This window comes from Arvicanthis niloticus, chromosome 6, assembly GCF_011762505.2.
Source record: "Arvicanthis niloticus isolate mArvNil1 chromosome 6, mArvNil1.pat.X, whole genome shotgun sequence".
Lineage (NCBI taxonomy): Eukaryota > Metazoa > Chordata > Mammalia > Rodentia > Muridae > Arvicanthis > Arvicanthis niloticus.
Window position 1 is genome coordinate 56,210,010 of NC_047663.1, and position 26,841 is coordinate 56,236,850.

The following is a 26,841-nucleotide window of genomic DNA, read 5'->3' on the forward strand; positions in this document are numbered from 1 at the left end:
GGAGTCTTTATAGCATCATTTTCATTTGCAGTACTATGGTGGGCTTATAGAGTAAGTAAGTCACCACTTTCTGGAGGGACTTGGGAAGTTGGTTCCGTTTCATTTCCTTATATTTGAAAACATTAAGTACTGACCTGACCTAGGCCTGGAGGTTCCTTTGCTGGAGATGAGAGACTTGCTGTGTGTAGACCTGTAATACTTAGGATTAGCAGTTCTCAACTTATAGGTCCCAATCCCTTTGGGGTCTGAAGGACCCTTTCACAGGGGTTGCCAAAGACTGCCTTCATATCAGATATCTACATTACAATCATAACAGCAGCAAAATTGCCATTATGAAGTAGCAATGAAAATATTTTTATCGTTGGGTGGTCACCCCTATATGAGGAACTGTACTAAAGGGGAACAGCATTAGGAAGGCTGAGAACCGCTGCCCCAGATGCTGAGTACATCCTAAGGCTGGTTAGTAGTGGGTTTTCTCTAGGAATCCCCCCTCTTGTCTTGAGTTTGCTATGTAATGGCTTACAGGTCATATAATACCTTTTCTGGGTGTCCTTTGATGACTTCCTCATCCTGTGTCTTCATCTTAACTGATCCCAGTCCTTACCTTCTTTGAGGTTATTTTGTTACTCTATCTCTAGCATTGTGAGGTAGATAGATAACTAGATTTTCACCTTTATTTTTTTCTAACATGTGGGTTTAAAGCCAGAGGTGACATGGTTTGGGTAGGTTCAACATGTTTGACACTCCCCTTAGCTGCTTGCATCTCTCTGGGTTTTGTTCTTAATTAAGTTTGATTGGTCCTTCTTGGCCATGATCAAATCGTACAAGGAATGATGATCTTATCATTTCAGATAACAGTCAAGGAATTTTATCATTTCCAGATAACAGTCAAGGGAGGGCCTTAATATTTTTCCATTTGAAGCAGCCAGATTTTGTGTATTTTTAAAAGATTTTTATTAGCTTGTGACAATTCTACATAATAATGGATTTCATTATGACATCCTGTACTCTATAGTACAGGGATGCTTCAGTCAATGATGGATGGCATGTACCCTGGTGGTCCCCTGAAGATTACATCCCCTAGTGATATTGCAGCCATCTTATTCTGTGGAAGCACTCTACAGTGTCTATCTACACAATGATTAAATCACTTGATGACACGACCCTCAGAATTGGTCCCTGTTGCAAGGACACAGGAGTGTGGTCCCCTTCTAGGCTAACAAACATGCTGAGCTCTAGAGCGTCCCTCTTACACACATTGCTGTTTGTGACTTGGACTGATTTTCTATGAGACAAGAATGGCAACAGGGAGAGATTTAAAGCCAAGTGTGGTAGTACACACTTGTCATCCCAGCACAGAGAAGTTGGACAGAATATTCTCAAGTTTAACACTAGGGGAGTTGTATAATGATATCCTGAATAAAAACAAACACAAACCAAACTTCAAAACCCACCAACCAAACTAGAAACTCAACCGAACACCTCCCTACCAAGGAGAGGCAGGCAAATAGCAGCATTTTATTACTCCCTTAAGTTTTTATGCTAAGTGATGTGATGGTATGTACAGCATCCTGTGGTTGGTGGTGTTGTCATGAACAAGAGACAGAAAGTACCCTGGTCACAGTTCACAGGGGACCAGCTTGCTTTCTCAACTCTTGTTGTTGTTAGATATGAGAAGAAAACAATCTTATCTGAGATATTCTAAGGCAGCATTAGCACATGGGAGTTTCCCAAGAGACTTATCTGTAGTTTTGTCTTTGCCACTTCATGCCTCAGCTGTGTAAACTGAGGCACATTTTCTAATTTTTAAAATCTTTAATTATTTCGTAAATGTGAACAAAGTATTTTGATAATTTTCCCTAACCATGACCTCTTCCTATCCTCCTCCTCCTAATCTTACTGGACTACTTCCCAACATATCCTTCTCCTATTTTCATGTCTTCTTCTGTGTATGACTGACTGAATTTAGAGATGCTTACATGAGCATGCTTTTCTCTTCCCTCCTCCTCCTCTTCTTCCTCCTCCTCCTCTTCATCCTCCTCTTCCTCCTCCTCCTCATCTTCTTCTTCCTCTTCTTCCTCCTCCTCTTCCTCTTCCTCCTCCTCCTCCTCCTCCTCCTCCTCCTCCTCCTCCTCCCTCCTCCTCCTCCTCCTCCTCCTCTTCTTCTTCTTCTTCTTCTTCTTCTTCTTCTTCTTCTTCTTCTTCTTCTTCTTCTTCTTCTTCTTCTTCTTCTTCTTCTTCTTCCTCCTCCTCCTCCTCCCCCTCCTCCTCTTCCTCTTCCTCCTTATCTTTCTTTTCTTCTAATGAAGCATGGGAAAATTTCCAGAAACTACACCAACTAAAGAAAATGACCCTTACCCAGCAACCATTAACTACCAATTGCTCCTCTGCTAGTGACTGGGCCTCATGTGCTCATCCATGGTAGAATCTTATCTGAGTCTTGTGCAGGCAACCTTGTTCTAAGTTTATGGGTGTGATGGCTATGTCATTCCCAGAGACAGCAGTTCATAGCACTCTCTTCCCCCCTTTTCCACTTTTTACACTCTTTCTGCCCTACAGTTCTGCAATCTTTCCTGAACCTTGGGAGAGGGGGTGTGATAAAGATGTTTTACAGTCAGTTGTCATTTGTACTTAACATTTTAATGAGTCTCTCTCTATATAAAGTGTGGTCTACAACAAAGAGAAGTTTCTCTGACCAAGGCTGAGAACAGCATTAATCTATGGCTATAAACATAAATATTTGGAAGATAGTTTTATATCATGAACACCTAGCATACCAACAGGGATAGGTTCCCTCTTAAGACCTATGACCTCCCTAGCCTTGAGATTTGACCAGGTTTACCTTAGCCAGTAAGAATGCTTCCTGTGAAGCAGGTCTCCAATCTAATCAGAAAGGGGTTTTGTTGTTTCTATAACAACCATGCCACTACTTGACCAGTAAACACATTGTTCTCAGCATGTTGGTACTGTGGCTCCCAGGGTTCACAGCTTGGCAACACTTTGATGACTTTTCTTCTCCAGCATCAGACTAACACATTCCAGGACTATGAAAACTAGTCTGTGGGGAGGAGGCTTCTAGCTCAATTCAAACTTGATTTCTCTGCCCTGCAATCAGAATTTATGTCTTTAGCAATAAGTTTTTTTAATGTTATTTTTACTCATGTGTATGTGTATGCATCTGTATGAATGCATGCCACATGTGTCCTGTTGCCTAAAGTGGTCAGAAGAAGCCACTAGGTCTCCTGCAATCAGAGTTTCAGGCGGTTGTGAGCAGCCTAACGTGGATGGTGAGACCTGAACTCAGTTTCTCTGTAAGCATAGCATCTGTTCTTAACCATTTTCTATCTCTCCAGCTCAGCAGTAGGCTTTTACTACTTCATTTTTGTGGTCAACAGGGGCAATGGCAATAGTCTATGAGGTTTGGTGGGGGGAGAGAACTTTAGAGCCTCCCTGACCAACAATTCATATGGAGGTCTCTCCTGCCTGGCAAATAAAATTTTTATTTATTAACCTATCATATCTGGGAGCAATATTGTCCAGTCATACAGAGTACCTCTGTTCAAGCCTAGTTTTTTGTTTATATATTTTTAATTAGCTTACAAAACAATAGTTTTCCACATGGCTTTATTAGACATCTTTAGTTGTGGTTAGTTCCCCAAACTTCTCCCCTATGCCCATGCCCTCACCCTCATGTTAGTCCTTCTGTCCCCAGCATCTTCCCTGTACTCTTTCATCATGTGTCTAGTACCCACCCATCCTGTAAGATTTCTCTCCACCCTACAGCCCCTTTAGAGCTTCACAGCCAACTGAGGCAAATTAATAAAAACCTTTATTGTCTAATGTTCCATACTTCCTTTGTAAAATAATTTGTTTTAAATCACAGTTTTGGGGGAAAAAAAAAAACAAAAAAAACAAATACCTCAGTACTATGTTTACCAATATGATTAGCAGACTTGCATCAGATTTAACAGTTATTTTTTGTACATATTTCCCTGATAATTGTTTATGTATCCTATTTACCCAAACTTCTTTTTATAGCCTATTAAAATATAGACTGAGTGGCGTTCTTCCTAGTGTTTCAAGAAAATTCACTGAGAAGATGCATTTTCTATTCTTGATGTTTGGAGGTGATTAAATATATATTTCAGAGGCTGGAGAGATGGCTCAGATGAGAAATGGCTGACCTTACAGAGTATTTGGGTTCAGTTCCCAGCACCCACATGGCACTGGCTCCAGATCCAATGCCCTCTTCTGGTTGCTTCTGGTATTACACATGTGTGATCTATATAAACTCACACAATGTACATACACGCAAAAAATAAACAAAAACCAAAATTAAAAATACTAAAAATAAAATGATAATTTATAGTGGCGACAAGACTTATGTTTCCAAACCATGCCAATATTTTTAAAAATAAATATAAAACCCCTGGCAAATAAATAAAAACATCACACACCCAAACTAAGCAGATTCAACGTCTACAACTTAATGAATTTATACACAATTAGAATCGGCATTCAAAATGGAAACTGTGAAGCTTCACATTAAATTTTGCACTTTCAATGTTGAATATATTTGTACACTTATCCAGTACCAAAGTCAAAGCTCCCCGACAGAGTTGGAGCTACATAAACAATTAGCTTTACATCTTTTTTTTTTTTTTTTTTTTTTTTTTTTTTTTTTTTTTTTTTTAAATTGTATCCATCACCATCCAGTCTTTCCTCAACCTCTGGTATTTAGTCTTTCTTGTTCTCTTTTCTACAAGTCAACCCTTATGTGCATCTGTTTACATAAGTACATGTATTATTGTCTAGAGTCTGCATATAGGTAAGAACATGCAGTTTATCCTTTAATAAGATGGTGTGACCCCACTTAATAAGATACATTCTGAGGCCATACCCTTATAAACATAACTTAGCAGTGATAAATCTGCCTATAAACATGTTATTTCCCTTTAGGATTGATGAATTAGAGAACAAAAATAAAAAATACTTTAAATATATGCCACCAAATTTATGCAGTTATGGTCATGTATGTTTTTATCAAAAGGTTTTCTTCTCCACAAATAAAGATGCCAAAGTAAATTTCAGATTCCTGAGAATGAAACAATCTAAGTAATGGAAAATTTCAAAATAACACAGTAGATTGTAAGTATAAAATCATAGTCATTGAGGAAATTCAAAACATTTTAAACTTCCATGGAAAAGATAATACATCTTTTGTTTTAGTACTGTTTGCTATTTTATCAATGTTATGAGAGGCACCGGCTTTTGATGAGACTTGGGGCTGTGTCCTGTTTTCCTAAACACCTCTTTGGTATTCTGACTTTATTTATGAAGGTTGACAAAATCTTGTAAATTTGGGTATCACTTTTAGATACTGATATAGTATCAACTGTCTAATAAACATTGAGTTGCAACATACAAGAATGTGATGGTTTGATGAGAATGGCTCTCATGGTCTCATATATGCAAATGCTTGGACCTTGATGGAACTGTTTGGGAAGACTTAGGAGGTATGGTCTTGTTGGAGGGGTATGTCACTACGGGAGAGCTTTGTGGTTTGGGTTTTAAAAACCAATGTCTTTCCCATTTCCAGTTAGTGATCTCTTCCCCCCTGTCTCTTTCTCACTCTCTTTCTTGCTCTCTCTCTCTGTGTATGTCTGTCTCTCAACCTCTGTCTCTGTCTGTCTCTCTCAGTGTGTGTGTCTGTCTCTGCCTCTGTCTCTGTTTCTGTCTGTCTGTCTGTCTGTCTGTCTGTCTGTCCGTTTTTGCTTTGTGGTTGTTATATAAAGGAATAAGCCCTTAGCTACTGCCTCCACACCATGCCGGCCTAACTGCTGCCATGTTCCCTGCCATAACTAATCCTCTGAAATTGTAAGCTCACAATAGAGTCTGTTTAATAGCTGCCTTGGTGATGATGTCTCTTTATAGCGATAGAGAAGTAATGTAAGACAAAAAAATAAATGCAGTGTTTTGGAATGTTAAGATTCCTAGGGAGAAGAGAATATGTTGTAGTTAATAGAAGGAGAACACTGAGGAGCTGTGCCACGTCCTGTGGTATCATGTCTGTCAGGTTGTGCTCTTACCCCCCCGTGCATGTGGCAGATAAAATTTCCACCATATTTGTGTGCACAGCACATGGGTATGTGCAGAGGTGCACACATATGAACACATGCATATTTATTGAGCTGGAGATGATGAAAAGGTCTGATTTTGCAGATGCCAGAATATGGCTTGCTGTGACGTGGAGTCGTGAGCAGCAGTGCTGAGTCCCTGCTGGATTTGTTCAGTCCACCAGAGTATTCAGTTAGGAGATCACTGTGAATAACTCAGCACTTCCACTAAGGGATGTAGACTGGAGAGACAAGCTTATCATCAGTCTTTGTCTTGCTCCCTAGCTGTCAAAGACTGCAGCTGTCAATCCAGGGGAACTCAGTGAGCATGGCTGTGAATACGTATGTTCACGTAATCCAACTTTTTCCTTTGTGACTGGTCCAGTCAAATCTCAAAACCAAAATGCAAACAAGGAATCTGGGAATATCCCAGTAGGACGCCAATGTTAGGAGAAGAAAAACAGATTTTTAAAAAATGTAATGTGGCCAGTTTGTGGTCTCCTTTTATTACCTAAAGATTTATCACATTCACTGTATAATTAAATCTCTACATCTGTGGGGCACAAATGTTTTATGTTTCCAACATTTATGGTTTGACATCGGAAACATCTGTGCAGGCCCAGTATACAACATCTGGAAGGCATTTCTGAGCTTTTATGACATGCAGAGTGATCTTTGTTTTGGAACAAGTGTGTGGTTTTCTCCAGTAGCTCTTCCTGCTGGCTGTTTCCTTCTAATTGGCATCTCGCTTGAGGACTTGAAAGAAGCCTGGCTTCCTGACCTCCCCTAGGCGGAAGGACATACTCTGTGGGAGTCTTCCCTGAGCTGAGAATCAGAGGGAGAAGATGCTGACAAGAGTTTAGCTGCTTTCCACCAGGATTTGTTGATTCCAGGAAGCAGGTTGAGTGAAAAAGAAGGGCCTGGAACTATCCAGAGCTTTCCTAGATGCTTTCTGCAGATTAAGTCATTGGTGGCAGAGTGAACTTCATTGTCCCATTTAACGTGGAGGAAACAGGGTCTTAGAGAAGTTAGTTCCCTCCAGGTTACCCAGCTAATTAATCAATGAAAGGTGTGAAATGTTGAAATGTAAACCGAATTATGAAATATAATATTGAAACTTATTGCTAAATTGAAGAAGGTTGTTTAGTATTCACTAAATGTTTACCAGCACCTACTCACTGTTGGAAAGTATTCTAGGTGCTGTGGTGGACACAAAACCAAAATCTCCATCCTTGTGAGCATGTTAATGTAATGGCTTTTGAAATACAAGAATGCGACAAACACATGCAATAGAATTAATTGCACACTCCTCTTGTACAACGGAATAATGACAAATACATATTGTATTATAAGTGGGCCATTGGCAAAAGAGCTAGTGTGGGCTCAGGGATGCCCAGGAGGGATTCATTTTAATTTGGGATTCCTTAAACTGAGCCTGAAAGCAGGACTTGGAATGGTGGCTTTATTTAGCAAGTGATCCCAAAGATGCAGACTCCAGGGTGGGAAGGGTGACCCAAGGGGAGAAAAGGGCCATTGAAGAGCTGCTTAGGACTGTTCAGCTCAGTGGTAAAGCACTTGGCAGCCATTTCAGTTGTCTTTCTCATCGCTGTGACGAACTGATGTACAAAAGGCAAGTTTAAGGAGGGAAGGGTTTACTTTGGTCCACAGCTCAAGGTGAGACGCAGTGCATTAGGGCACGGAAGACAGTGGTGGGAACATGAGTGAGAGGAACCTTAGTGCTCAGCTCTTGTTTCCCTTCATACTCATTCCCCCGTCACCGCTCTCATAACACCAGCAACTATTTTAAAGGTGGATCTTCCCTCTTCAGGTAAACCTCTTCAACGTCAGAGTTATGTGACCAAGGCAATCCTAAGTCCAGTCACGTGAACAGAAAGATCAACCATTGCTCTGAGTGAACACAAGGCCCGAAGACCCAAACCCTGCACCCGCACAGTAAAGAAGCAGACAGACAGAATTATCCCCTGAAACAATGAGGTTCTTAGGACTTTACCTCTGAGAACATGTTCCTCCTGAGGAATCTCCACTGTTCTCAACGTTCTGGTGCTAATGGTAGGTCTTCCATGGCTTCAAAACAGAAAACGAGAGAGGCGTCAAAGGGGCATGCGTGGCAGGAGACACTACCAATGTCACTAAAGCAAGCTCTTCTGCAGCAGACAACAGGCACCTAGTGTTACTAACAGCTAGCAGATATGCTTTAGAATGTGCCCAGACAACCTCCGAATGCTCACCCTACTTTCGTCTCCTGTTTCCCACAGAAGCCACCTACAACTTTAACTCAGAAGAAATTCTATGACCAGGAGCCAACCAAGAAGGAATAAATAGAGACATAATGATTTTGCTAACACGTTGTTGCTAAATAGTTCTGTCAATCGTTTATATGTACAGAGTGGAAAAAATGTCAATGACAGTGTACAATGCGTCCTTAGACCACATTAAAATGATCAATATGAATACACTGGTTTGAAATATATGAATACGAAGAGACCTTTAGAAGGAGTCACCCAACGCCTTTCATGTGGTTAACTAGTGTTGGAGTCATGGTGGCTTAACGATTATTTTATTTTTGTTCAGATTGGTTGTCTAATTTTTATATGCTGACCCTAAATTACTTTTGTAACATGACAAAAAATACTATTTTAATTTTAAGGGAAAAAATCGTCCTGTCTTCTAAGAGAAACTGATGGAGAAAACTCCCAGCACGGGAGTGGAAGCCTCAGTCACGCACACAGCAGATTCCCTTGGATTCCAGACCTCAGAGGAAACATTTTGTATTTTCACCTGGATATATCTGTACTTCTAAAACTCGGGCCTCATGGTCTTCTGAAGGGTGTACATGCTGGTTGGTTTGTTGTCTCAGAGATAATCTCATGCCAGTTTGGTTGCTAAGATGTCTAAGCTTATAAACAGTTTACCATATCTGGAAAGAGTCAGCAGAATATTTGAAATGAAGACATTAAAAAAAATCTGACCTCAATAATCACTACAAATACAGATATTTTCATTCTTTGATTTTTTTCTTTTTTCTTTTTTTCTTTTTTTTTTTTTTTTGTTTCTTTTCTCCCCCATTTTAAAGACAGGGTTTCTCTGTGTAGTCCTTGCTTGTCCTGGAACTCACTCTGTAGACCATGGTGGCCTTGATCTCAGAGATCTGCCTGGCTCTGCCCCCTCAATGCTCAGATTAAATGTGTGTGTCACTAGCATCCAGCTAAAAATGTTTGATGTTTTGGCTAGATGTTTCCATTCTTACCATGTTGGATGTCTGATCTCAAGACGCTCGCACTGTGCTGACTTTTTTGACAGCATCACTACCTCAGTGATTCCCAAGCTTCACTTGCCTACAGGAGTCCTTCATGACTGCATGTATGTGCCATTTTCATTATTACTTACACATTGCTTTTCCTTAAAAAGACTCTTTGTAGACATGGAAGAACCTCTTTAACCCAATTCTAAGTAATAATATACAAGATAAAACTGACTTAAATTACAACTCATAATTCTTAGGTACACATTAAAATAAGTACATATCTATCAAAATAGAAAATGTTTGTCCACGTGTCTCTGAAAAGTCATCTCTCACATTTGTACCGGGCCTTGGGAACATACTGCTCCAGGTTGTCAGCATCCCAAGGGACAAGCATTTCTGGGCGCTTCTGCAGGCTTGCTAAGCTGGACAGAGAGGGGAAGGCTCTTGAAAACATTTGGCCTGGCCCGTTCTCAACACAGGCAAACGGTGACCTCTGCCAAAGATTTATTTGTAAGTCAGTCTTGTGGAGCAAGAACACATTATATGTTAAATGGGTTTTTTATGAGCTGGTGGGAGAAGGTGATCACCACATACAAAGTAAACTTTTATGGGCCTTCTCCGAGGATGCTAGATGCCACCACGGACATGATTTGTGTATTTATTTTGGCTAAGGATGATCCACCCGTGCCTGACACCTGGTAGTTAGTGGTGAATATTTCTTGAATTTAATTGAGTAAAACCCATTTGAGATGTTTTCTTTAATTATCTTGGAAATTTCAGAAAGAGGATGGTTCTTATTTGAAACTGAAAAGGAATTCAGAAGCCACATTGAGACATAGGCCAGGAAGTGAGAAAAAAAATAGCAAGAAATCTGTTGAGAGAATATTATATCTCTGTTGGAGAGATCATATCCCACGCCCCCAATAGCTTATAATATTTAACTTGGACATACACACTGTAGCATGCAGTCAGAGGGGCTATGGACTGTTTGTAGCACGAGCCACTGGGCTTAGTGTTGTTTTGTGGATTCACATCCTTGCTTGTTGTTTTGTGGATTCACATCATTAAAACTGACTTAAAATTTCATCTGGGAAATTCTTCATTTGGGAGGCGCATTTGTTCATTTTCTGAGCTGTTTTTAATTGTTTTTCCTTCTTATCAAAACCAAGCCGTATAATGAAAAAGTTTAGTTATTACTATGTTCAAAGTATTTTCATTGTGATTACAATGAGCCATCCCCAACACACTTTGCTGTTTATGCTGGGAAAGTACCGTACAAGAGTTCACATCAGTGTATCATATACAAATGGTCTTAGGAAGACCATTTCAAAGATGAGTCAACTCGGTGAAAAAATATTTACAAACAGTTTGTTTATGCATTGGGTATTTGTGCATGGGGATAGAACATGGGACTGGTGGGGGCTGGAGTCACAGCACGGCACTTGGAAGTTACCATGCTTCCATGCAGATGTACAGATTCATGGTTATTACTGTTTAGCTGTTCATATGGCCACTCCTCCTGCCTGTCACTTATTAACTTTATGTTTTATGTTTTTAGTGCTCACCTGTTTTAGGTTGGAATTCCAATGGCAATGAACTCCTGGTACGCATATTCTAGGGAACTCCATCCCACTGAATCTGTATTGTGCTGTGTCCTGCTTTAGTCACTAGGATGTGGAAGAAATAATACAGATTTGGTCCTCATCTGTGTCTACCAGAATTCCTGGCATCTTTCACTTTGTGTCTGAGAAGCCATTACCATCTAAGAAGCCCTGCTACCTTTATTTAGATCATTATGTTTTGAGAAGCCCATACCAGCCATGCACAGTTCATGTGGACAAAGACAGAGGCCCCCAGCCAGCAGAGCTGGGTAGTCACAGCTGTCAGCCAGCACTGCACTCCAGCCACCAGAGTGGGGTCCTCTTAAAAGTGGATCCCTATTGCCTCACTCAAGCCTCCTCTGGGGGTGTCACATGGAACCTGATAAAACATGTGCTGGATTGCTAGTGTGTCAAAACAAAGAGACATAAAATAGAAGACTCACATTTATTCTCTAATATAGAGGCTAGACATCTGAAATCAAGGTCTTATGTGTCAGTGCCAGGATCCCTTTGAGGGCTCTAGCAGGGAACTGGCCTTGTATCTTCCAATTCCTCATAGCCCCAGCTACTCCCTTGGCTTGAGGTAGCAAGCTCCAATCTTTGTCTCCATCTTTTCATGGCTCCTTTCCCTCTAGCTGTGGCCCAAACTTCTTCCTACAAGGATGCTGGTCATTGGACTAGGGCCCACCATAATGACTTCATCAGAACGTTATTACATCTACAAAGACCTTATTTCCAAATAAAGTCACACTTACTAATCCTGAGAGTTAGGATTTCAACATTTCCCTTTGGGGGGTGGGTGGGAGGGTGGAGACACAATTCTATCCGTAACAAACTGTCCACATTGAGCCCTGCTGCAATTGAAGAATTGTGCAGTAATAAATAGCCTGATGTTTTTAGGCACTGAGTTTTGGATTACTGTCTTGTATAGCAGTAAGAAACAGGACACTAACTTAACAGCCTTTTGATGCCTTCCTCTGCAGAAGCATCTCATTCTTAAATTGCACATCTTTTGATCAGCTTCCCCTTCCATCCTAATGTATAGATCACTGTGATTTCCAACCATGTCTATTTTTCCTAATCTGAAGCAAAATTGTATAGGGCTAATTTCTTCCATTCCCAATATGATTATTCACTTTTATATTCTCTGGTGATAGTGTCCTTCTCTCCCCGCCTCTCTCTCAGACCTTTGCAATATGCTTGATCCTATAATACAGTGGTTCTTGTCCTATAGGTCGAGACCCCTTTGGATGGTTAAATTTGAAGGACCTTTTGAAAAGGGTCAGCTGAGATCATCAGGAGAAAAACAGATGTTTACATTATGATTCATAAGGGGCCACTACTGTACAATATTCAAATCCTAACAAAACCCAGCATCCTTGCATCCTTGTCCATCCATATCATGGCAAAGACCTTTGCTAGTTCTGAATATTGTGTCCTTCCCGCATTTCTATATTCTCACATGATCTTTTCCTTCAAGATCTTTGCCAATAATGGCATCATTTTATCCCTGCTCTTCAACCCTCTCAAGCTCTCTTCCCTTACTTGGCACTGTTGATATCATTACATGAACTCCAACACACGCATGGGTGTACATGGAAGTAGGCCCTGGGGCCGCCACCCTTTATCTGACTCAGAATAACAGTTCTTTTGCTCTAAGATATTATGAGTTGGTTCTAGAAAAGAGTGGTTAGATGCCTTGAGGGTACATTATAGAAGGGCCTATGTTACAAGTGTTCAGAGTGGGCAACTCCCTCATGCAAATAAACAATTTATTATACCTTGCAGCATTTGATCAATGTATAAGAGAAAGAACAAACTGGGATAAGAGTTTTCAAAAAAAAAATGTATGTGTTCATCCACAGCTTATAATATTCAAACCCTAACAAAACCCAAATTCTTGCATGCTTGTACATCTGTATCATGACAAAGACCTTTGCTACCCGTGAATATTGTGTCTGTTCCACATTTCTATCTTCTGACATGATCTCTTGTGTGTATATTATCATATACCCCAATATTTGAGGTCAGAGACATTCTGTTATCAGCTGACACTGAGACGGGGTGCTTGAGGTGTTTAATTTTTAGATAAAATCTTTAGCTCAGGCTGGCCCTGAACTCCTCATGTAGATAAGAATGACCTTGAACTTCATAGTAGTCTCCTGTCTCTATCTGCAGAATGCTGGGATTATAGGCATTTGGCTCCAGGCCAGACTTCTGGGAATCTGACCCAGGCCTTCTGGATGCCAAGGAAGTTCTTTACATACCACACTGCATCCCTGGCCCCTGAGCTTGAGTTATTAGGAAAAACAATCCCTCACTGATTTGTTCATTTCTCCAGCAGAAATGGACTGCTCTAGAACTCGAAAGGCTTACACTGCTACAAAAGTGCTTGATATCCTAAGTTTGTTTCGGAGAAACCTGATTCAAGGCTTCTGTGTAAACCTTTAGTTCAGAAAGTTCTCTGAAGATATCATGGGAAAGGTAGCGGGGCCTGGGATTTCCCAAGAAGCTCATGGGACAGTTGGCCATTTCCCATGCCCAGAAGTTTCTTGTGTGTTTTGAACTTGTAACAGGGATGTCAAGAACCATCAGTCAAAATTCTTAATTAGTTTTCAAGCTTCCCTAAAATGGCCAAGATGGCCAAGGGGGATCTTGCAAGGCTAAGAAGGGAAGATGATGTTACAGCATTGGGCATCCCTGCCTCTGGGCCATCCTCAGATGGATTAGTCAATGCAGCATCCACCTTTATCTAACAGGGTCCCACGCAGTGCTGGGAAAGAATGTCAAGATGGCCTGTAGTTAATTTAACACTCTGTAACTATTCAGGTAAAAGAAATTTGCCAGTAGTAAGAAAAAAGAAAATATCACTTGTCACCTGAGCCAACCCCTGCTTTTCCCCAAAACAAGGACTGATGAAGCTTCAACTCAGGATTCCAGTTTAAGAGCAGGACATCTTATCACCCAGCATGGGTACCAACTGGTTGGCTGCTAGAAAGCACTCACATGTTTGCTCCTGTTCTGTGTGTATGTACATATACATACACATGTATATTATGTACATATATGACACATATATACTAGGGGATGGATGCAAATGGTACAGAAAATAACTGAACACAATAGTGTTTCAAGTGACAGTGATGTAAGTGCATGGTAAGTCAGCAGGAAATGAATTTGCATTTTAGAGTCAAGAGATGTGTCAACATAAGATGGCCTTTGAGCACAACATTAAAGACTTTCTAATTTTAATTGTGTGTATGTGTATATCTCTTTCATTATGTGGACTCTGTTGTGTGTGTTCCTTAGTTAATTATAAGTCTGAAAGGAATGAGACTAACTTCTCCCAGAGAATTCTGCTAGTAAATACCTTGAACTCTTAAACCACAGCATTTGCTACTTCCTGGGTCTCTGGCTCCACAGCTCACCTCTATCCAACGCAGACACTTTAGCTTTTGACACTATAGGGAGCACTTGTTTTTTCAAAGAATTTTCCATAGGGTCATATGCTGTTGGCCATCTCTTTAGATAATCTAGGATTATCTAGGATACATCTAGGAGGATCACACAAGGGAACACATTGACTGGGTTAAGCCTTTAAATCCATCTCTAGGTTCTGGCCTGACCTTTGGTCACAGAAAGGTTAAGGACCCAAATGGAAAACTCTTTTGAGGAGACGGCTTAATAATCCAGGCAAAGGTTAACAGAGTCAATACTCAGCTAGTAGCAGGGAGGCCATGAGAAGCTATAGCTTTTCAGTCTTTGCAGGTAGAGCCACCTGCATTTACTGTTGGAGACAACGACAATTTTGTTGCAATTTATTATGGAGATTTAGGGCTTTGTCAAATCAAATGTGAAGTTAGTCATTTATTTGCTTTGGGGCCTGGGCAGAAAAAAAAAAACAAAAAACAAAAAAAAAAACATGGCAAGCCTTAACAGACACAGGCACAAAATGAAATGCTTGCTCCCTGGAGAATTCTGGCCCCAACCAAACAATTCAGACACTTTCAAACATGCTGCAATAAGCAAGAAACAAAACGCACTTTGATAGAAAATTTATTTCCAAACTATATGTATCTTAAGGGTAACTCAATCCAGCTGTTTCTTCTCCTTGGCTTCTCTTCTCTCCCTAGCTTTGATGAGGCACTGACAGAGGCAGAGCATGTCAAGTTCGGAGCTCCCCCAGCGGGACAAAATGTTTTGTTATTCACAAGGACTCTGACCTCAGGAGGGCCGGAGGTTTTCATATATAAATCATCACCCAGACATCCAAGGGCTGCTGTGTTTGGCACGGACCCGCTGCCCAATTACATCAAGGCCAAAGTCAGGCGTGCACAAGGAAAACTCAGGCTCAAGGTGAAAGCTATAGCCCACACTGCCCCTGACCTGTCTGTCTTTCCGCCTGACACGTACAGCTTTAGCAAATGCCTGCTACATGAACCTCAAACTCCTCTACCTGGTGGTCATTTCCCCCACAACCTGACCCATGTGGCTCAAGCCCTTGGTGTTTTATTCGGGTTTTGCAAATAGTAAAAGGTTGCATTTTCTTGAAATGTACTTGAAAGCTAGCTATGACTTCCCCTCTCCTTGGTCCCTTAGAAAGTACTATGGTCTGAATGTTTACATTCCTCACAAAGCCACCTGTTGAAATCTTCACCATCCCAAGGTGATGATTTTAGAAGGTAGGGCCTTTGGGGTGTAATGAGGTCATAGGGATGGATCAGGAAAGGTCAGGTGTCCTGACCAAAGAGAATCCTCTGGCTTTAAAAAAGATTACCAAAAGAATGCTCAAGCTCCCTACATGTGAGGTCAGAGAAGAAAGTTGCCTAAGGAAGGTGGTCCTCACCAGGTATCCATCTGTTGGCTCCTAGATCTAGCTTTTTCTAGCACCCAGAGCTAGGAGAGATGCATTCCCATGGTTACTCCATAAGACACCCAACCTACCGTGTTTTCTATAGCCTCCCAGACTTGTGCAACTAACTACTGTGAAGGCCTATTTTATTCAATTGCTAGTACATTCATAAGCATCTTTTCATTCCATTTCCACTGTCCAGGCTCCAAATATTGGAATGCAAGAACAGGCCCACAACTACCTGGATTCATCTCTTAACTCTAAACATCAGCATAGAACCTTGTTCTGTTAATATCTATTTGTAAATTGCCATTTGCCAGACTCTGAGTATTTGAAGTTCAATAAAGACCTTTAACGGAGAGGTGAAATTCAAAGATATACAAATAACTATGCCATCATGTTCCTAAAGCCAGATCGCATCCCCTAATAAAAGACATCATTATATCCCTAGATCTCCAAGCTGGCAGCATTGCCATCTCCACGCCTTAGACTCAGCACATCCAGTTCTGGAGGGTAGTTAAGCCTTTCAAGTAGTCCTTAGATTCCTGTCTTCTTCATTACTTCTGGTACTAACTTGAGATATTTTTCATGTGTGAATTACTAAAGCAGCAATGTCTTCCTTCCTTCCTGCCCAGAGGTGAAATCTATGCATATTCTGTTTGTGATTGTACACTTTCATACTTTAGTATACAGCCTTTTTACTTCCCATATGTACGGACATATCACACACACACACACACACACACACACACACACACACACACACACTTATATCTACATATGTGTATATGAAGGCATGTGTGCTGAATAGTTCGATGTCAACTTAACACAAGCTGAAGTCATCTGAGAAGAAGAAATCTCAATTACAAAAATGTTTTCATAAGACAGGGCTGTAAGTAAGCCTGTTAGGCATTTTCTTAATCAATGGTTGGTGGGGGAGAGTTGGGCTCATTGTGGGCATGGCCCCTCCTGTGGTTCTGTAAGAAAGCAAGCTGAGCAAGCCAACTGGAGCAAGGCAGTAAGCAGCAACCCTCCATCACTTCAGCATCAGCCTCTGCCTCCTCTGCTTTTACGTGAGGAACTGTTATATAGAACTGTGCATGAAACAAACCCTTTCCTCCCCAACTTTCTTTTAATCATGGTATTTCATCACAACAATGGTCACCCTACCTAAACAGCATACATAACTTTAAACACATGAAGTACATGACATAGTCTCTTTCTTTCTTCCTTTCCTTCTTTCTTTCTTTTTTCTTCCTTTCTTTCTTTCTTTCTTTCTTTCTTTCCTTTCTTTCTTTCTTTCTTTCTTTTTTTCTTTCTTTCTCTTTCTTTCTTTTTCTTTCTTTCTTTCTTTCTTTCTTTCTTTCTTTCTTTCTTTCTTTCTTTCTTTCTTTCTTTCTTTCTTTCTTTTGACAAGGCATTGTTATATCCTCCAGGAAGGCCTTGACTCTTTTTGCCTCAAGCTTGCAAGGATGGAGATTCTAGGCCGATGCCACCATGCCTGGCTTACTTTTGTTTTCTCTTCCCTTTGCCAGGTTGTCAAAAATAACAAGAAAAGTGGAAAACACACACTTGTGGGGGTGGAGAGGGATAGGATGGGCTGCCAGAATTCATACTTGGGACTCATTATGGCAGCAAAAGTAGTAGCAAATCTTTTACTCTACAGCCACTTCATTATAGAAGGGGATCAAGAAGTAAACTAATGACCAGCCCCTTTTCTAGGGAACTCCAAAGAAAGTCAGCCTGCCGTGAGCAGAAGCTGAGCAACACAAGCCAGCAGGCCCATGGATTTACTCTTCAAATCCACATCATCTGGGTGGTGAGTTTTGTTTATAATGTTGCTGAACTGAAGGGCCTCTCAATGCTTAGTCATAATGAAGAAAATTAGAAGCAGTTATTAACCGCTGGAAAAACTAAAGTTGCATACAATCTATTCAGTTGCAGAACAGTATTTACCATTTAATATAACAAAGACTGAATATAGATTTTTACAAAAAAAAAGAGATATTATTATCTTGGGAGAGTGGACAAAGGAGGAAAGGGGGAAAGAGTGCTGAGTAATAGTGAGCCAATAAGTAGGAAAAAAAAAGTTGTAATTCAGAAACATAGGTTAAGTTAACAATCATAGTTAAAGTTGAAACCCTTTGAGGGAATTGCTTTTTAGAATTTGAAATGACAACAGTAAACTTGAGAAACATTCTTTTTTTTTTTTTTCCTTTTGCTCTAAGCCTTTAACACTGTTGGACGTCTTAAGTTATTAAAACCACATATAATCTTCTGTCTAAAACAAACTCTAAGCATGAAAGATCATAAATAGATCATGAATCACCCAAATCCAAATGAAATATAGGCATGGGATGCAACTTGGAAGTAGAGTTCAAGGAGAAACACACAAAGACATCTCTACACAAGACTTACATTCCACAAGAAAAAGAAAGCCATGAACATCTGTATCACCAAAAACCCTGCAGTAGATAAATCAAAAACTATTACAAAACTGTAGGAATAGCTGCCAGAATAAAGCAAAGCTTAGAAGGCTGCATGTGCCACTTAGTCACTGTTAATGAGAGTGAGATATAGAGAAAATATAAGTGATGTAATTATATTTAGAATAGATTCACCAGATGAGCTGTCTATTAAGCTGAACTTATAGAATCCAGGGATTCATACTGTAAATCTGTAAGACTAAAGAACTGCAGTATCCCAATGAAATATCTCCCAGTCAACTGGAAATGTTAATGAGGTATTCTAAATATCTCTTGAAAGACAGAGAACCATGTACAAACAACAAAAGGGGGATTGGAAAATGAAGCTATAGCAAAGAATATAACAGAAGAAATGAATAGATTAGAATTTGCAGGCAACAAAACAATAAAATACTAAAGAACTTAGCTTTTATGGTAAAAAAAATAAAATAAAAATGAGGATTACTCAAAAACAACATAGGTTCTCAAAAATATGGAAAGCACTACAAAATATACATTAAAATGTTTAATAAAGTGGGAGATCTGAAATAAATGTTTAATCAAGGAGGAAGCAGAATGAGGCAAGATACTGAGGATGCAAGTACCCAGTCTAGACCTGCTTCTAGAAGAGTCTAGAAGTTTTCAAAGGACAGACAGCTATCACAGTGTGAAGGTTACTTTCTCTCAGCACAGTTTTTCTTAACCTATTTGAAGAACATTTAGTCTCTCTAAACCTTACTTCTCCGATTATTAAAATCACACTACTAACAAAACACTTGACTGTAAAAAGAGAGAGCCAGAGATCCGTTTAAAATACTAGAGCTGCTAGGTGCCTACAGTCATGTCATGGTCAGTTAAGATTTCAGCACAGCTACAGTAAGACAATCATGGTTTGAAAATGCAACAGGGAAGAGATTTCATCGCACAAGCAGCCTCAAGAAAAACACAATAAAAGTGGTACGAGATGCACCATTTCCCAAGAAACACACAGGAATACTTACATAAGTAGAGACGAGCTTGGGACGAGGAGAAGGTTGATATACTTATGATAGTGGAAAATATGATGCTTGTGGGAAGTGTGGTACTTAATTTATATCTTTTCTGTGGAGTTTACTTTTTTCGCATCCTGAGTAAATTCTGCTCGAGTTTTGATCAAGATATTTTCAATACATGTGGAAAATGTATTCTCAAGCAATTGTTTAGCTTTGATGGAATTTCTATGGAACATGAATGAATAGATACATTTTCTGGGATCATTTTGTATTATTAGTGCTTCTGCTTCCATATTCTGGAGAGATCTCTTGTCTTGCCTAGTGGTGAGTCACATAAATTAAATACACTGGACATGGGGACTAATGATTAGGTCACTAAGGAGGCATGAGAGACCTCCCAAGAGGCCAGAGCAAACAAGCATCTCCACAATGAGTCTGGCACTTGGGCAGAAAGAAGAGGACTTGCAATTAGACATAACATGTCTCTGAGAAAGCCTAGGGTGCATCTCCCTAAAATCGCCCATGATGTCAGCCATTGCCAAACTGCAGCTGCCTCCCAGAGGTTTCTCCCAGCTGCTGTCTATCAGCCAGCAGTGATGGGAACGACTCCTCCTTCCTGGAATACAGTTCAGCAACAGGGTCAACACTATGAATTACAACAGTGAGCATCTTAGAATTTTGAATATGCTCCTGACTGGCCAGAGTGCATGCACATGCGCGCACACATGCATGCACACACCGTTTGCACGTCTCCCTGAGCTCTCATCTGGATTCCTTTCCATTTGTTTTACAGGGTGGCTATTAATTGATATCTATGCTGCTGGGTGAAGGCCTGTGTACTATTATCTAGACACTTCAATAGTCTGTTCCCACTCATCACACGAAGGACACATTGAGAATCTTTCCTGGCCACGACTGGCAACTCAAGTTTAGAAAACCTTAAAAATGTTTCTTCTAAGGAAGTTGACAATTTTAGTTTTATAATTTTATAATTGGGAACAATACCAAAGTAAGATGTTGAAGGCAAGAGCTGCATGTGATAAAGCTAGGAGAGGGGCTAGTTGTTGGGGGTCCACAAAACAGGGAGGAAAAAAACAGATTCGAGGGATTTAGTGGCTGGATCGAGTCCCTGTGTCATACCTTATCAGTGGCTAGAAAGAGAGAAACAAAAACAGAACACAAGAAACAACAACAACAACAAACTTAAAACTATCTGAATCCCACTCACTCACCTGCTACAGATGACTACACAGCCCACCTCTGCCCAGACCTGTGTGGTTTTTCTTCAATTTAAGATGCTCTGATCAGACACTCACAGCAAATCCTGGGAGAAAAGACTGGAAGAAGAAACGAGGGTAAAGTTGTGAGAGGGGCCAGGGAGTCCTGAACTACACTTAGATCTAAGCATTTAAATCTCAGTGAACCACCTAACCAGCAACTTATGACCCTAAATGTCAGAGCTCTGACCAGTTTGCATTCTTTCTTACAGAGAAGGCTATAGATAGAAAAACGTCTAGGAGGCTCCCTTCTCCTCCTCCTTCCTGTGTTATATAACTCAGGCCTGATACTAGAGTCATCCCTATTGGCAATTGGTTCGAGGACATCCCCTACACTGACATCAAGATTCTCAGTTGCTTAGGTCTTTGATGGAAAATAGTATAGTACTTGCATATATCCTGTACCCATGCTCCTGGCAGACTTTAAATCATCCCTAGTTTGCTTGAAATACCTAATAGCATTCAAATGCTATGCACATAATTACTATACTTCATGGGTTAGGGAGTGATAGGAATGAAGGTTGAACATGGTCACTGTGGACACAAATTTTAGTTACTAAATATTTATAACCCATAATTGGAGTAACCTGGAGCTGTTGGGCCTGTAATAATATGTGTAGAATGATCCTTCCATGCATGTCCAGCTGTCTCAAATTCAAGAGCAGGAGGTCGATTAATGAGCAGGTACTTCGTTCTGGATTTGTGTCAGCTGAAGCACTACACTGCAATGTTATCTGGTGGGAGGAGACGACAATGCTACAGAGTGGGAGGAAATCTTCCCAGCCTCTAACAAAGCAGCATCCTCTGTCCTATATTTCACAGGGTGCAGGTGCCTACACATGGTCATGAACATTCCCACTGCCCATCTCACTTTTCCACCTTCAGTAACTATCCCTACATCCTTGAAGATGCTTTAGCCTCTGTGGACTTCAAGGCATCCTTAGCTCTTGCGTTGTGTTGGTTTTGCATCACTAGAAAAATATAGTAGTTCAATAAAAATACTGGAGATGGATTTCTTCTGCCACCATATGGTTTCCTCATCCAATATTGATGGTAGAATGGTGGGAAATGATATTTATCAAACTTCACCCAGGGTGGGATATGGTTGCTATAAAGTTGATTTATTTCTTCCTTCCTCCCTCCCTCCCTTCCTCCCTCCCTTCCTTCTTTCCTTCTTTCCTTCCTTCCTTCCTTCCTTCTTTCCTTCCTTCCTTCCTTCCTTTCTTCCTTCCTTCCTTCCTTCCCTCCCTCCCTCCTTTCCTCCCTCCCTCCCTCCTTTCTTTCTTCCTTCCTTCCTTCCTTCCTTTTCTTCCTTTCTCCCTTCCTCCCTTTTCTTCCTTCCTTCCTTCTTTCCTTCCTTCCTTCCTTTTCTTCCTTCCTTCCTCCCTTTTCTTCCTTCCTTCCTTCCTTTTTTTTGAAGATCTTAATAGGTTAGGTTGAAGTTGTATAGTTAAAATTGGCCAGGAAGAAACTTCTAGAAAGGGAGGATAATATGAACAAGTACTTGGAGAAAGAAATTATGTGGCTTGTTGTTATGATACCACTGAAGTCCAACTTAAGCTTCAATAAGCCTACTGGATAGGTGCATGGATGACTCAAGGCAGTTGCATTTTGAAATCCCATCCTAGAATGCATGAGGACTCATGAAGGCTGGAATCCTGGAACTATCTGCATGAATCTCAGGTAGTTAGGCAGGTGGGAGGGTCTCCTTGCTGCAATCCATATTGCTTATTAGGGAGGGAGTATCCTTATATATCTGGTCATCAGGGACTTCCTAAGACTTTTGAATTGTTTCCTATAGAGTATTAAGTGCTTAAACTTTTCTGAACCTTAAGGAACTTCAATCCAAGATAGACTGTTTTAATCTGGAGGAAATTGTTATATAGCCCTAGTTCAGAAAGATTTCAGAGGAAAGAAATCATGACACTGAGGATTATGGGAAAATAAACTTCCCTTTGAAGCTGAAGAAGCTTCTGAAGGTGAATATGCAATAGATAAATTGAACTGTCCCTCGATCTGTCCATTTCCTCTTGAGTCTTGTTACTGAAAAGCATGCCTTAGACCTGAGAAAATATTGTAGAGTTGTTTGTGTAGAGTATCAGGGTCCACCTCAAAACTTTCAAAACAGAATCTATTTTAACAAGTCTCTGGTGATTTGTATACACTTTATAGCTTGACAAGGTATCTTAATTGTGCAAGTTGTTGAGACACTAAATGTTCCTGTAAGTCTTGAGCAGGAACAAATGGTTTTGATTGCAGCTAGCAACTGGGTTCTGGGTCATTGCCTTGAATTTCATTTTACCAGCATTGTTCCTAAAGACAGCAGATAAGAAGGAAGGTCCTGGACTTCAGTCAGCCCAAGAGAAGTCTTGCCGCCAGCTCCAGTTCATGGAGGGAGTCTGAGGCTGATGGTCCTCAGTGAGAGGAGTACTGGGCTGGAAGGACCACTTATCCCCGAGGATAGGATTCTGAACAAAATAGCAAGTTGGACATATAAATTTTTCCCACATCAGAAAGTTTTGGATTTGCTGTATTGATCTCCACAGTGCCCCAGTGGTGCTTCAACCAGACATTTATCATAGTTAAAGCAGAAATCATGCCCATTAGCTTTCCAGGCAGTGATAAAATTAGCTGTGTAAACAAAGCAAGCGAACGACCTTCATCAGATCCCTTGTTGTTGCTGACCCAACACCTACTAAGTTGATTAGTCAGGGCACGTGGGAGCAGGGCAAAGGGACCTCCGGGGACTAGAGTCTCCTTGTTTATTTTCTGGGAGTCTTCAGGCACAGTCTGGTTCCCCAAATTCCTGCCAATGATTGGGCTCTGGATATTCGGTTCTATGCCAAACTCTGTCATGGTTATTTTTCTCCAGGAGGGAAAGTTCCTTAACACTTACACTGTTTTTATTTATTTTTTTTAATTTACTTATTTTCTGCTGTTGATACTCTAGTTCCTGAGAAAGAGAGCCCTCTCCCTGGAGCTTCAGGGAGGTGCCTGCGGCATGAGAGACTGGCCATCTTGGCAGCTTCTGGCCTTTCCTGGGATGTGCTTGTGTTGGATAGACAACATGTGTGCCTGTTGGCATGAGACAGACGGAGGCATAAGCTCCATTTCTCTCTCATACTTCTGGACTGGCCATGTCCTAAGTGAGTGGCCCTTCTATTTGTCTAGGATATAGGCTTAAGCCCTTGTGCTATGTTTTCTGTAAGACTCTCTTCTATCTGGGAGGTTTCCTTCTTGAGGCAGGGGCACCAACCTATATTTCTTGTTTTCTTCTTTGTAGGAAATAAATTCAAGGGTGTGAGGCAGACAATATGATGTGTGTTGTCTTGGTTTTACTATGGCTGGGAAGGTAATACTCCTTCAATTCTCTGTTCAGTGTTGGCTCTCATGGAACAGTCTTAATCAATGATAGATAGCAGACACAAGGGGCCCTGGTGACAAATGAGTACATGTTAAGCTGTAAATTTATACACATTGAAGTGTGTGCTGGGTACATGTGCACAAGTGAATGTATGTGTACATATATTTGTGTCCATATACACATAGACATTTATGCATGTATAGGTAATATGCATGCATGTTATGTGTACACAGACACATTTATGTTTGGAAGAATGTATCATTTTATATATTCATGTAAATGTAAGCTTGTGGATGTATATGTGTACATGTGTGATCATATGCATGTATGTACATGTATGTGTTTTCCTGTTACTTACTCCTCCTGTGTACATGTGTTTTTCCTTTCTCTTCTCTTCTCTTCTCTTCTCTTCTCTTCTCTTCTCTTCTCTTCTCTTCTCTTTTTCTCATTGGCATTTTGACAAATGTCTCTCTATTCCCTCCCAATTCCTGCTTCTGGCAGCCTTGTTTTAATCTGTACATCTGAACAGTCATCCTTCACTACCCATGTGATTTCATTCCAATACTTGAGTGGATACCCAATCTGGCTCTCAAGGTTTAAGTAGTGAGCTCAGAGCTTGAGGCACAAGAAAGCATGTCCCTGCTTTCTCATCACCCTCCTGCCAAAAGGCCAGGGTTCACTGGGGATTAGGCCAAGCTAGCCCTTTTTATCAACAGCAGATAAAATAGATGGATGTCCTGCTCTGGTTCTCTACACACTTCCTCTCTGTCTCCTCTCCACCTCCTCTCTACATCTGTGTAAGCTGTGCTGAGTACCGTGCTCTAGCCTGGTGTCCTTAAGAATGAACTAGGACATAAGCCCCATAGGCCACTTGCCATTGATTCTCATATCTAGCTTGGTATGGCTTCCTGGTTTTACACCATCCACCAGACCTGGAATCTCAACTGTGCCTTGTGACATCTCAACTGTTCCTCATGACATTTGCTCTTTTCTAGTGTCTATGTCCTATCAAGTCACATAAGCTCTTGGAGGAATGGTTCTTTCACTCTGTAGAAGTGGTGATCATGGTAATCATGTCTATGGTGACAGAGATTCAAGAGAAATGACATTAGCAAATACCTGGTCAACTTAGAAATCACAGTCCAAAGGAAAATGCTCCTGTCATGCTCCTCAGGCTTGTTGGGGTTTCTTCATGAAACAGATAATAAATATTTATGGAATAGTTGGCTGATCAAACTGCCAAGATTTCTTACCTATAAGTAGGTGAGTCAGTGTTGCTGCTGAGAACTGATGTGGCTTGTCTGTTTTGAGACAAGGTCCCACTATGTCACCCAGGCTGGGCTTCAACTTATACAATCCTTCTCTCTCCATCTCCCAAGGGTTGAGATTGAAAGATACCGTACACCTGACAGTTTTATAGTTTTTTAAAAGAGGTGTAATATGGTGGATCACTACTGAAGGGATGTACATAGCAATCCCGGCCCTGAGGATGTGCAGTGGGATGTGCATCATCTAAAACATCCATCTGCTGGCCGATGAGTCTATGGAGAGTGCTCTGTTAATTAAATCAGGATGGCTTGGCCGGCTCCTCACAGTGCTCTAAACACATATCCATTGACTTTTATGTTGAATGTGTTTATGGAGCACTTGACCTCAGGAACATATTCTCAACATGGAACAAATGGATAAACACAAGGTAAACCTTCTTCCAGTAGAAGGAAAGCCAACTTCTTTGTCTTGTCTATTGGGTTTTCTGTATGCAATTATAGAAAACCAGACATTCACGATGTCTGATAAAAAGCTTTCAGGGAGCTTACCTCTGTCTGGTGTCACTGCACTGTGCGGCAGGCAGCTGATTTCAGTTTCCATGCACACAAGTTATTTCAAACCTAGGTCAGGTCAGCACATATCTCAAGGCAAGTCCCTGGCACCCAGATTCAACATTGTGAGATATCAAAACCGGTGGAGTCCCCCTAGGAACTTGGCCCAAAAACTTATAACTCTGTATATCTGTCCTGCTTTCTCTCTTATGCCCAACACTTGTCCACTAAAAACAAAAACAAATCTAACCAAACAAAATGACCCTTGTCCTATCCTCCCCTCTCGGAGTCACACTGCTCATCTGACTTTTGTTTTAGTGTCCCATATCAGCAGCTGGCACTATCAGACACGGTTTCTCTTTATACAGTAAATTATATTGGCTGTATCTGACGTTTACCATGTGATTCTGTTAGATATGTAGAGTAAGAAGGTCGTATGGTAATGCAAACTCACATATTTAACATCTCACACAGTTAACTTTTATTTTTGTGACAACTACCTTTGACCTACTTGGTTTTTCAAAATTCCTGACACAGCAGCAGTTCTCGAACTGAGCTGCACACTAGCCACTGGCTCTCATCCTATGTGGCTTCCACTTTGTGTCTTTAACCACTCTCTCCTCATTTCCTCCCCTATGCCTGCCTCTGCCAACCTTTGCTCTTTATTATGGATCTCAGTAGTGATCCTTCACTGTAGGGTTTCAATCAACAGCCCTGTAGATACCAAAATCAGCAGATGCTCAAATCCTTATGTAAAACAGTGTTGACATATATTCTGTGAACACCTTTCTGTATAGGGGTTTGTTGTTTTGTGTATTTTAAACAAGGTCTAACCCAGGCAGATCTTGATTCCTAGTCCTCCTGCCTTTACCTCCCAAGTGCAAGGATTACATTTACCAGCACACCTAGCTACTTCTGTGCAATTTAAATCATTCCTATATGACTTCTACCTGATATAATGTAAACACGACCTACACAATTGCACTGTGTTGTTGGGGAACTCTATAAAAATTTGTAATTGTGTTCATAACTCTTCAATAAAGGTTTATGTTAATACTCTCAATATGTAGTTTGGCTGAATCTGCAGAC

General features: G+C 40.7%; 2 long non-coding RNA genes across 2 annotated transcripts in view; one reads left to right on the forward strand and one right to left on the reverse strand.

Moving 5' to 3' along the window:
• Positions 1–9,121, forward strand: part of LOC143442778 (uncharacterized) — a 102,016-nt gene extending 92,895 nt beyond the window's left edge. The window contains exon 3 of the long non-coding RNA XR_013111257.1: positions 7,945–9,121. This is a non-coding gene — a long non-coding RNA (uncharacterized LOC143442778). The remainder of the gene's footprint in view (positions 1–7,944) is intronic.
• Positions 1–25,969, reverse strand: part of LOC143442777 (uncharacterized) — a 29,942-nt gene extending 3,973 nt beyond the window's left edge. The window contains exons 1-3 of the long non-coding RNA XR_013111256.1: positions 25,750–25,969; positions 20,524–20,628; positions 8,128–8,201 (exon numbers count right to left, since the gene is read on the reverse strand). This is a non-coding gene — a long non-coding RNA (uncharacterized LOC143442777). The remainder of the gene's footprint in view (positions 1–8,127; positions 8,202–20,523; positions 20,629–25,749) is intronic.
• Positions 25,970–26,841: the final 872 nt, after the last annotated feature.